The sequence below is a fragment of the Amblyomma maculatum genome, chromosome 7 (genome assembly GCF_055883805.1).
Source record: "Amblyomma maculatum isolate TAMU_Amacu chromosome 7, ASM5588380v1, whole genome shotgun sequence".
Taxonomy (NCBI): domain Eukaryota; kingdom Metazoa; phylum Arthropoda; class Arachnida; order Ixodida; family Ixodidae; genus Amblyomma; species Amblyomma maculatum.
The window spans coordinates 66,605,541-66,617,555 of NC_139350.1; positions in this window are offsets into that span (position 1 = coordinate 66,605,541).

Sequence of the window (12,015 nt, forward strand, 5' to 3'; positions counted from 1 at the left end):
GTGGGTATTTGTTTCGTGTATAATTCAGGAAAGTGACGTCTCCTATGCTGTTCAAGTCTTTGACATTCAATTAAAATATGGAGCACTGTTAGCCGGCAACTGCATCTCGAACAACGTGGTGCAGGAGAGTTCGTAAAAGGTATGAATGTGTTGTGTATGTGTGACCTATTCTCATCCTGCACAGAGCTACTTCTTTGAATCTGTTTTGTTTTTCTGTAGTGTATCTGCCTATCCTTGATTTTATTGTGTGTAGTTTATTCTCAGTTGCCGTGTCCCACTCCTCTTGCCATTGTTGTCTGATCGTGTTTTGATGTGTGGCTTGAAATCCTTATATTATATGTTGTCAGTGTCTGTAGTGTTTTGAAGGGCAGCTGATGCAGCAAACCTATCAGCTGCCTCGTTACCTGCTATACAGCGGTGGCCTGGCACCCAACACAGTTTAATATTAAGTTCTAGTTTCTGGGCAGACATAAGGTTGTCGTAAAGGGAATTCAGGACTGGGTTCTTATTGTGCCCCTTTCGAAAGGATAGGGACATTAAAACACTGAGGGAGTCTGTGTAGATGATCGATGTCTGTATTTTCTTTTCTATAATGTGTCTCACAGCTAGCAGGATTCCATAGCATTCAGCGGTATATATACTTGTATGTCTGTTCAGTGTTTTTGAAAGTGAAAAGTGCGGTCCATGTGCTGCACAGGACACTTGAGCAGACTTCGAAGCATCGGTGTAATATTCATCACAAGTGTACTTCGCCTGAAGTAACATGATGTGCCGCTGTATGGCAATAGAGGATGCGTGCTTCCCCACTGCAAGAAACGACAGGTCACAATTAACAGCATGCATTTCCCAAGGAGCAATTAAGTCTTTTGGTGAAGTTGCATGAAGGCTCTCGAGATCCATGATATACATGATATGCATTTCTTCCTTATATTGAAGGTATTGTGTACAGAATACGCTTCCTTCAGGCAAAAGCTGCATAGTATAATCAGTAACGTACTTTAACATACTCCTTCCAGGGCCTAGCAATTACTTGACAAGCGCCCCGTCGTCGAATTGCACCCCAAATAAAGATATCCAAGCTTTGACTAAGGATCTTGTACTGCCTGCAAAGGCTTCGGTGTTGTTGAGCCCACGGATCGATTATAAGATAAACGAAAGCAGCTTAAGATATCTACAATTATTTATCGTGACACGTACGTAGGCACCCTGTTACGGTATTTTCCCCATGAATCTCATGTCTCGACTACCGTGAATGATTTTCAGTTAGGTATTTGTTTGGGGACATGTGCTCATGGTAGCCGAAAATTCGTCACATACCTGCGCGTGTTTTGTTCGAATAAATTATTGAGCTGGTAATGAGTGCTCGCCATTTCTTGCTGGTCCACGGACATTTTGTGTCTATTACAACCACGCGCAGCCAACAAAATGAAGCCTTTTTGATACGAACGTATTTATTTGGCCTTTTAAAACGTTTTGACAGTGCAATAAAGGCGAGACAACCGAGGTTTCGTGAGCGCAACTATATGACAAGCGTTGGTTTACTTTTCATCTAGTAATTGCGGCCAATTGAACAGTCAGCCTGGTCGACGTGCAAGTCTCGACATTGAGGATATGGTACAGCCGTCATTTTACTTCTTTTTAAATTTTCCGCTAATCTGACGACGTAACTGCAGATCTGCTCTTTTCTGATATAACGGAGCAGAGTCATTTGTGCAAGTATTTCGTGCCTCGACCAAACAAGAAACTTTTGTCCTTCGACTAAACATACCTAAACGTTGCGAAGCGGGAAATTGCTTCATATATGCATTAAATCCGTGCTTTGAGACTCTAGTCCCCACCAGATGCCGGCTGATAGTACACTCAGCGGCTTTTTGCCGCAGGCTTCCTTTAGATTATGCCAGCTATACTCGATTGAATCCTGCTAAAAAAATGGAGGACAATCAAGCTTCGCTTTTAAGAGTTCAACGAGATAGCTCCGCTGTCCTTAAACCTCAATGCTCTGAAGAGGATGGATGGATGCATAAGGCTTTGAATCGGGCAGCGGCTTGCGACATTTGTTGTGGCTGTGCTTTACGATCGAAGGAATTTTCCAGTGAGCTTCGCATCACAGGTAAGCAAAGCGGACATGTTCTTTGCTGCTTGCATAACTATTACTTGACGCTTAATCGCCTAATACCTAATGACGCACCTAAACATTAGCTGGCAGCCATTAGGCAATGCATACACTACGTCCACCTTTATTCGTAAAGAAGCAGAGAGGTTCTATGGTGGAGTGGCGGCATGCTCGCCTCGCACTGCGAAGCAACCGTGTAAGACTCCGTAGATTTTCGACAAACATTTATTGTTTATGTACTTTTTCTGATTATAACCACAACACCGAAACCAGCTTTTCTGCGGCACGGTACCGTTAACGCTGTCGATTTAACAGGAAAAGCGATACTGGACCTAAATGTCCAGAAGGTTATGCACCGTCTTAAAGTCTGAATTTATGCCTTATGTGCAAAATATGGCCCACCACTTCAAACTTCAAGAAAGTGGCTTAAAGATACACGGTAAGGTTGTTTTTTCGTCCCAAGCAAGCCGTCTAACTCTCAAGATATGTAGCGCAGAGGTGGCAGGATAAAACATTTGAGAGCCGACCTTCGCTGCATGGTTGGAACGGTCTCTGAACCTGTTATTGCACTAGATAGGGCAAAACAAGCCATTTAGTTAAGCACCGCATTTGTTGGAAGTGAAAAAGGTTAAACTAATGAAGGTAAATATGACAATTCGGTGCACTATATGTTTGCACACGTAACTGCGAGTCTCGACAGGATAGAGCAGGGATTGTATTCCCTTCCAAAAGGAGAGGGTGTTATATGGAGCGCGTCACAGGGACTCTTCTAGAAGTTTTTTCAGCTCATCTTCATTTTATAATTTATAAGTGAACACATTAATTCATTATGATAAGCGAAAGCTGAAACAGTAGTCCATGTGCTCGTGGATGGAGGTCACAAATATTTTTGTTCCTATTTGCGAGTAAAGATTTCGAAGAGTGCACGCATTTTCTCGCTGTCTCCATGTCTTTTTTGTGTGCCTGTACGTTCATCCACCTCGTTGTTTCTTGAAATGTAACAAATATTTCTTCATTACGGTCAAATATCAACTTTCAGCGTTTTATCTTTTTTACGGATTGCAACCGATTTTGCGACCATGCAAGAAGCAACGACTTGAAGAATAAAAGGGAACGAAGCAAAAATTTATGCCTCTTTGTGAAGAACAGCCCCGCCATCATTGTTCGTAAGAGAGGGAAGTTTTTTTCAACCACGCGTTCCCATCGACTCGCGTAGACATCCGAGCCTCTATGCCTGCCTTTGGTATTTACTAACCCATAAAACCGCATGACGTAAGCTATCATAGCAAAACCATTGAAGTTGAAATCAACGGCGGTTACGTCTCACGCAGCCTCGTAACTCTGGCGACAAGCGTCGCAGGGGGCTTTGTATAAAGACTAACATGGCATATGTTAGCAAGAGTATGTAAAAAGTTTTCGCCGTTAGTGAGTGTCGCCATGGGATTTACCGCTTCCGTTTAGAGCGGCGTGCCATTTCCTATTTCTTTATGGGGGAAAACTGGCTGAATTCTCGCCACATTAGACACCATTAGTTACGACTGTTCTGTACAGTTAGCTTCCTTTGGCAAAATGCTCGTAAAATCCCTAGTGAGGCTAGAGCGGGAAGGTAGTTAATGTTAACGGGGTTTTTGTTGTACTCTCATGGCTTTCGAGTATTTTTTTGTTTTGCTATTGCATTCATTCTTTCACTCATGCGTGGGAATTTTAGTACAGAGCAGGTTACGGCCGTTTCTCCGACGACAGCCCGATTCTACTGTAGAGGCCACAGCAAGCATTTTTGAGATAACGTAATATTACGGTTAATTATACTTAAGGGTGAACGTGAATGTAATGTAACAGTATACGGAACGCCCTCCGGCGCCCTTCACTTCCCAGGGGGCAGTTCTTTTGGGCAAAAACGTGTACAATATTAGGATGTTTTCCCTGAAAAAGAAATTTAATAACCGATGAATCGTGATAAAGCCGGAGAGAGGTAACTACCAAAGAGGCTAAAATGGGGCTAAGTAGAGCTGTGTGGATATTTAAGTGAATACCCCTGGGTATAAACTAAAACACAATGACTGCAGTAAGGATCGTAAAGCAAAGATGAAAAGAAGATGACAGATTTGATTAAACGATGTTGAACACAGTGTGTTTGGCAAAAAATGCTTGATTAGTGCAATGCAAAAGATGTGGAAACCGGGCGAGTTGGTAGCAGTGCTGAGACATGAAGGGAAAGAGATTTGTGAGAGACGGGCAGGGAGGTGGGCCTGAAGTCTCGTTACCTGGAGAGATAATCTGCACTAGGCAAGATTGCAATAAGGTGGGTTATGCTTGGCCAATGATGACGAAAAAGACCGAACAGAGCTAGAAATATGTACAACAAAATCAAGCAGAGTAGAATAACCCCGAATTGAGATCAAAATTGCCAATAACATCCATATGAACCCGCTTCGCCTGGGTAGTTTTTCATTTAATTTTTCTAACGACCAATGCAGCCTACTCCCGTAGTATCCTGCTGTCAAAATGTACCAATGAAGCAGCCAAATACTGTCCTTCACACTCACATATGTGCATAACGTGCGCTCATGCATCGTAGTCTCAGTGATCTCACGAGAAGGGCAATCTGAAGACTGAAGGAATCTTATTACATGTAAGTACCTATGCCTCTATAACGTGCCAATGTAGCCCAGTTACGACACCAAGATTTTTGCACACATTACAAAAAAATAAGTAACTCGTTGCCACTACAATAACTAACTCCATTTCTAATCTCACTGCTTACAGAGGTAAATTGCAGCCCCCCCCCCCATAAAAAAAAAAAAAAAACAACAGTTAACTGATAACTACAGAACAGTAATCAATTACAATTTTCTTCGTTTCCTTCGAACAAACTTGCTCAAATAGCAACAAACTAGTGTGGCCTGCTTGAACCTATTTACACGAAGTTAACTTCCGACAGGAGTTGTTTTTAAAAGTTGTCACTAGTTTTGCAACGTATCTTTGTGAAGACATCAGCCGCTACCCGGCACACTATCTACACTTAAGCTATGGATGGTAAGGCAGTGTACTGTACGAACACCATGCGAACGAACGCGTATATAGTTGTGCAGAGCTTTAATGGCTGTTCCGACATCCTCAATCTAACACAGCACTTCGTTGTTGCTGCTGTAATAAGGCGCTGCAGGTAAGGTCAGTAAGAAGCTGGAGAACTTGTGTCTGCGTTTTCTTTGCAACATCAGAGGTGGCTTCTCGTGTGAAGCATAGTGAACCCGTTTGAATTCTTCACTCAAAGGCTGGTGGATCTCTTACGTCCTCCTCCGGTAGACAGCCATTTGGTCTTGAAACGCGGAATTGTAATGTTTGCCAGCAGATGTTACACTAAGAACGAAGTGCGCAGAGAGTGCCACATGCCAGGAAGCCATGCATCACAGTGCGGCCAAAAAATATGACGCAGTCACCTTGTCAGAGGCATTCTGCCCCTGTAGCTCTTCATCCGCAGAAGCAATTCATAACTGGTAATAAAGTATCGAAAAACGATTTAATTGCCCGGAACGTTACTTTTTGACAACAGTAGTAGTTAATTACAAAACTGCTCAAAAACTTAAATAACTACAAGTAACCGATTACAAGCCATCTATTGCGTACAGCACTGAACACCATTTAAAAAATATTTATAGGCTCATTCCGCAAACTCTGGTGGTCGTAGCGATTGGATGTCCTCGCTGGATAAACGTTGGAGAAAGCCACACGTTAGCTGATGGCGTGTTTTAGTGGCTACAGCGGGAAAATCAAACCGCCTATGTACTTGCCGTGCTAGGAGCCTTAATTTTCTCCGCGGCTGTCAATGGTAACGACCATGAAGTAGGCAATGGCTGTCTGTGTTTTTGCTGGTAGCGGTGAAGCAAAAGAATGTACTTTCGTGTTGAGTATCAGTTGCGTGCCACAAGCGAGTGCCCAAGTGCACTCCCTGTTTGTGCCGCCATAGCGAAAAGTTCGCGGGATGCAGCATCGCGACGAACTATATTTCTCCTTTGCGTCGCTAGCCAGCAAAATAGCATTCTTCTACCAGGTATTCCACGCATATCTTCTGATAATTTTCTGCCTTTTATTAGCATGTTGGTTATCAAAAGAGCCGCAATTATTTCTTTTCACACAGATATGCAACCACCAATAATTTTTTTTTGTCCATCACAGTATATTGGCGCCGATTGTTACGTCCTGTGTAGTTACAGAGGAAGGCGAATGATCACATCTTACCGCGAATGATCACCGCCTCCTCTTGTTTGCTCCATTACTCGCCATCTCTTGTTCTGACCCGATGAACAACCTTTGTGCTCGAGCTAGTCCTGTTTCTTGAAAACGAATTTATCTATTTTGAGTACTTTTGCTGCGTCACTGCATTTATTTGGGAATGCAGAACAGAAGCACTATGCACTTATGCGTTTCTGGTTTTTAAAACTGGAATGTGTTTAACGACATTTTAGTGCAAACTCCTCATGTCGACCGCAGAGCCGAGAAAAAATCTTGGGTCTTGGGTCTAAGCCAAGTTTCTTTAGGAATAGCGTCTAGATGTACGCCTCAAATGCGCCGTCAACGTGAAGGTGAACCCACTTTTGCTAAATTGTAAACGTGCAAATCTATCTCACTTCTGATGGACACGTTGAATGCTTAGTCAGAGCAATGTACACAAGGAGAAATGTGACGCCTTTGACCGCGGTATGCCTTACCTTCAAATCATTTAATGCTTCCATTTACTGGAGACGGCGAGATAGAGTGGAATCTTGGTGCGAAAGCACTACTTCACATGATACGACCCAATCACGAATCTTTTGCGATAGGTGTCCTTGACAGCGTCTGTTCACGAAACCTAACATGGCAACAGTCTACCCATAGCCGACTCATGCATAGCAACGTACACCCTGTGCCAACCCAAGGTCACCAGGAGGCACAATGTCTACGGTGGTAGAAATGGCTTTCGGCTTTTTCGCCTTTTCATTCGCTTATGACAAACAAACTTCCGATGAGATATCTGCGCTGATTACTTGTCTGTTTCTCTATGCCCGTTCATCTGTCCGACCGCTCAGCAAAAAAGTAACTATATCAACTGGTCTATATAAATTCAGGACCAAAGAAAAAAAATGACAATAATACCAAAGTTTTAGGAGGGTACCTGGAACGAAACGGAAGCGATTGAGTAAAAAAGAACATTGCTCTATCTCAAGTAGGATGGGATGTAAACGCAGAACATTTTGAATACGACGTACAAACGCAACTCATGGCTACAAAAGCTCACACGGCAGTGACCCCTTAGCTCAATGATGTTCAACTCTTAAGCCAACATTTGTAAAGACATCGCGCAAAAGATAAATATTTTTTAAGAATGCAAAATAAACTCGCGAGATGAAAACAAACGCACACACTGAAACGTGGTTGTCAGGGTTTTGTGGCGTGTTTCTGTATGCTACCCGCTCTGTTGGATATTGAACACGAGTTCGTACATCCTTCCTGGCGAGCGTTTTGCTGCGCTCGTACGTACCGCACTTGTTTTCGCTGTGTGTGACTGGTTTTGTGAGTCTGGTTGGCGAGCTGCATGCATAAAATGTCTATAAATATAGCTGTACAATAGTTATGGCATCCTCGTTTCTTGGACCCACAAGACGTACCTCATCTGGCACATGGAACACTCCCCCCCCCCACCAATTAGATAATAATAAAATAAAACAAGCACCTGAGCCGAGATGTAAAAGCAGTCACAGTTCGCCCTTTGCAAGTGCCGAAGTGCAAAGTGTTCACAAAGGTATCCTTCGTGACAACCTTCTATGCACTGCTCCATTTTTATGCATGCCATACGAACTTTGAATAACGAGCGAACACATTACTGTACTAGTAACGTTAACGTAGGTGTTGTGGTTGGATTTGTGTTTCGTGGTAAATGGAGGTAGAGAGGTCGCTCATATTTTGTCAAAGGTTGCCATGATATGCGTGGAGTTCAAGCTAAGGAGAAATACGTGGGTCGAACTGTGGTTGCAAAATGAGCCCCACTCTCACCTGATACCAGGGGAACATCACGGTCAGGGCCACTGCAAAAGGAAGTTCGTTTGGCCACGCCAACGAGCAGTGCAACTCACACTTAGCCCGATAGTACATGATGTGGCGGAATAGATCATGCAGTTTAAATTTTGAGATGTAATAGTGTGACACGTTATCTTCAGAAGCTGCGTTTGTACGGAACTTTCTGTGAATTGGACGGGCTCGGTTCTGCTTTTGTGCGGAACAACAACGCGCCAGACTTGCTCGAGCTGCATGGGATGAAACAATGACCTTTCCTTTGTTTCAATAACCAGTACCGCACGGCCCTCACAGTTTCGAGCTCGCCATAGCCGCTCAATATGAACACAACACTGACAGAGCTACAGATAATCGGCTTCGTAAATTAAATGGTCTTAGAGAAAACTTCGCGCGTCATTTTCGCAACTTCATAATATCAGGGTAAAAATATCAGGTGCTAAGCTGACCACAAAGATTTTCAGAGGCATTTTTTTTTATTACCCATAACAAAGAGTAATGTGAGCGTCGTGATTTTCTCGACCAGTGATCACGGTACCACCAAATGTAGACTTTGTAGAAAAATAAAAAAGTTTAAAAAACAAAAGCATTGGACAGAAGTAAAGTTGTAAACGTAGGTTAACTTTAGCGTCACACATCAATTTCACACCGAATTTAACACACATTAATTTCACACAGAACTATATACACGCATGGCCCGTTCATATGTCGCGATTTATACCTCGCGAAGCTCAATTTCCTTCTGACTCCGACAGAGGAGAGCGCCGGCCAAGCAGCGGGCTGTTTGCGAGGGATTTCCGTCTGTTTTAAATTCAGTTGCATCATTGCTGTGCCCGATATACGACTAATCAGTGAGTACGGCCGAGTTGTCGAGCGATATGCGGCATCGTTGGTGGAGTACCGCCGCAGAAGAAACGTTAATTTTCCTGCTTCAAATATCTAAAATATTGCCATGCATCGGTAAGTAGGCAGGACTGCGGCGTCAGCGCATTCTGTCTTGCATTATTTATTCCTTTAACCCTTCGCTGCCTACGCTGCTCTCAAGCATCCCCACGTGCGCCTCCGGCCAAGTTCTCAAGGTTATGCGTCGACAGTGAAAGCACTGACCGGAAATCATATTTGGGACATCAGCGACAACACAGAATATTTTTTTTTTCAGACTAGGAAAGTTGCATGCTACCGATTTTAAAAGAGAGAAAGAACATACGTGGGGGGGAGAGAGAGAGAGAGAGAGAGAGAGAGAGAGAGAGAGAGAGAGAGAGAGAAGCTATATGACATACTCAGATTACATTGCTCTTGTCCTGGCTCTAGGCAGGATGGAAACCTGTGCTACAAAAGTGGAAAACGATTCCCAAAGAATTCGCCTCTCAAACAAAAAATATTATTATATACTTGTTCCGAAGCCCGTATACCTCGCTCCATACCGACTTCTTGGCTCAAATACATCATATGGCAATATTTTGCGGTGCATTAAAGCGATCAGTCGTTACTGCTGATGACTGAGTTGTTCGCTGCGCCTCCACCTTACATCCTCATTTGGACCATAATGTTCCGGGTAGCTTAATGTTTGTCAGATGGAGTTACAGTCTAGACTGCAGAAGATATTTCCTGCAGCGCTACTTTTATACCTATTTTATTGCAGGCAGGTGCATCAATGTTAACGTGCGCTCGTTATAAATGATGTCGAATATGATTTAGACTTAACGGTGCAACGGGAGCCATAGCCAAATATCGCCACAATAGAATGTGATTCTGTCTGCTCGGTATCGGGTCAGGGAACCATTTTCCAATAATTTCAGCCTAGAAAACAGCAATACTTGGGCTGTGGGAGGTCGTCATACTAAGTGAGGCAGTTTAAATAGATCTCATGACCAACGGATATATCGAAGAAATATCTCTCAGCTACTTGGGAGTCCATGTGTGAAAGGCGCCTCATACGTCTGACATTGAGAGGTACATACTTGCGGTAGAGCCGTGTCTTCACAACAGACGTAAAAAACACATCGTCATGAAGTTTTGCTGCAGACTGGCGTAAATTGATGGCAGGGCATTTATTGGATCATTTATGAATTCGCTGGAGGGAATCGAAATTACCCCCAAAAAAAGGATTGGCTGCACCTCTGCAGCCATTGGATTCATCATGCTCGAGAATTTGCCTTTCTCTGATTTAGATAGCAGTAATTTTAGCAAACCGTAGACGAGAGGAAAGGACAAAACAAAAATGAGCATTGACACTTTCTTCGTGTCTTCACGTTCTTGCAGTGATGTTATTCATGGCAAACAAACTAGCACAACTTCATGCGCTGATACACTGGGAAAGTTTGCCGAACCGACTTCGATATAGGGTTATTCACTGATTAACTTGCAAATGAAAAAAACATTCCCTCTTTAGAGAACTGTCGTTCGAAAGGAACGTTTCCGGGGAAGATTTCTCCCGGAATAATTTATTGAAATGCAACCCATCCTGACATGTCGTCAGTGAACCGGAAGGCGGATATTGCCACCGACAAGGAAGCTTCTGTGACAGCAGCCATTTATCAGCGCAGTCTAGGAGCGTAGGTGTAGTGTGTCCTCTATTGTGCGGCTGTCAATTGTGTGTGTGTGGGCGCTTTTTCACGCCTCTCGCTGCCGCCGACCACGGAAATCGTCGCCGAGCCTAAAAAAGGCTCCTCAAGAGGCCGTATTTTAAAAAAGCATCATCAAACAAGGAGCTCATAAGGACGCAAAAAAAAAGAGAATTTGCTGTTTAAAGAACAGAGTGCTCTTATTCAATTTCTCTTTCCCCTCTCTACGAAGCAAAGTGCTAAACGAAGCGAGTAGCACGTGTGGATGCGTGCTGGTGACGCCATGAATTGATGGTAGTGAAATGAATGAACGTGAAAAGTGGTCAACATAGCATGAGTGAAAAGAAAGGCCGATATTTACTTTGTCGCTATTGCCTTAACATAGAAGCGTGAGACGGCTCCAGGAAGCAGACTATTCAAAATGAGATAACAGGGGCGGTAGAACTCACGCTAAGTGATGTGCATCCACAACAGGAACGTAATCAATATTTTAACTAAGCAGGCAGCTTAAATTTTATTTACCTGCCTCCGTGGTCCTACATCGCAATATTCGCGCTATCCTTCGGACCATGTTAGCGGCCTATCATTTATACATTGCCTCGTGAGGCACCTAGTCAGAGCCATAGGTGGTGCATTTAAAGGGAGAATGCGAAATAAACAAAATGAGTAATGAAATCAATGAATATGATGAAGACGATGAGAACGACAACACATTATAGTAGCAGTTAAGAACAAAAATACGTTGCAGGGCCGGTTACCACAGCAGGATTCGTGTGAAATGGTTAAAATGATTTTTAAATATATTAGGATCACTTTACGTCAAAGCATCTACAACACATCACTTGCAGGATGAGGCTTAATTAGAACGACGACGCGTCCAACACATAGCATTCTTGTACAGGCCGTTGAGGCCCGAGAAGTTGGACGAAATATGCTAGGTGCATGCAGTTAATCTACAAGTGTGAAAAGGGAGCATGTAATTGTCTGTCCAAATTGCAATTACGTGTTTCTTATCCGAAATAATAAGGCATTTTTGTCCTTGAGAAAATAAGCTAATTTCGCCTACTAGCCTGCACCTACATCACCTTCACCCAGTTTTAATCAGGCAACGAATTAAAACTTATCGATGGCAATGGCCCGCTCTTATTAATTTTCTGTGCACCTATACATGCAGACACCTTTAGAAGAAGGCAAGGTCTCATGCATGGTTGCTGTCTTGTCTTCAGGTTGTTTAATAACATATAGGACGCATAGCAGCCCTGTAATCGTCTCGAGGAATATGTGTAGACC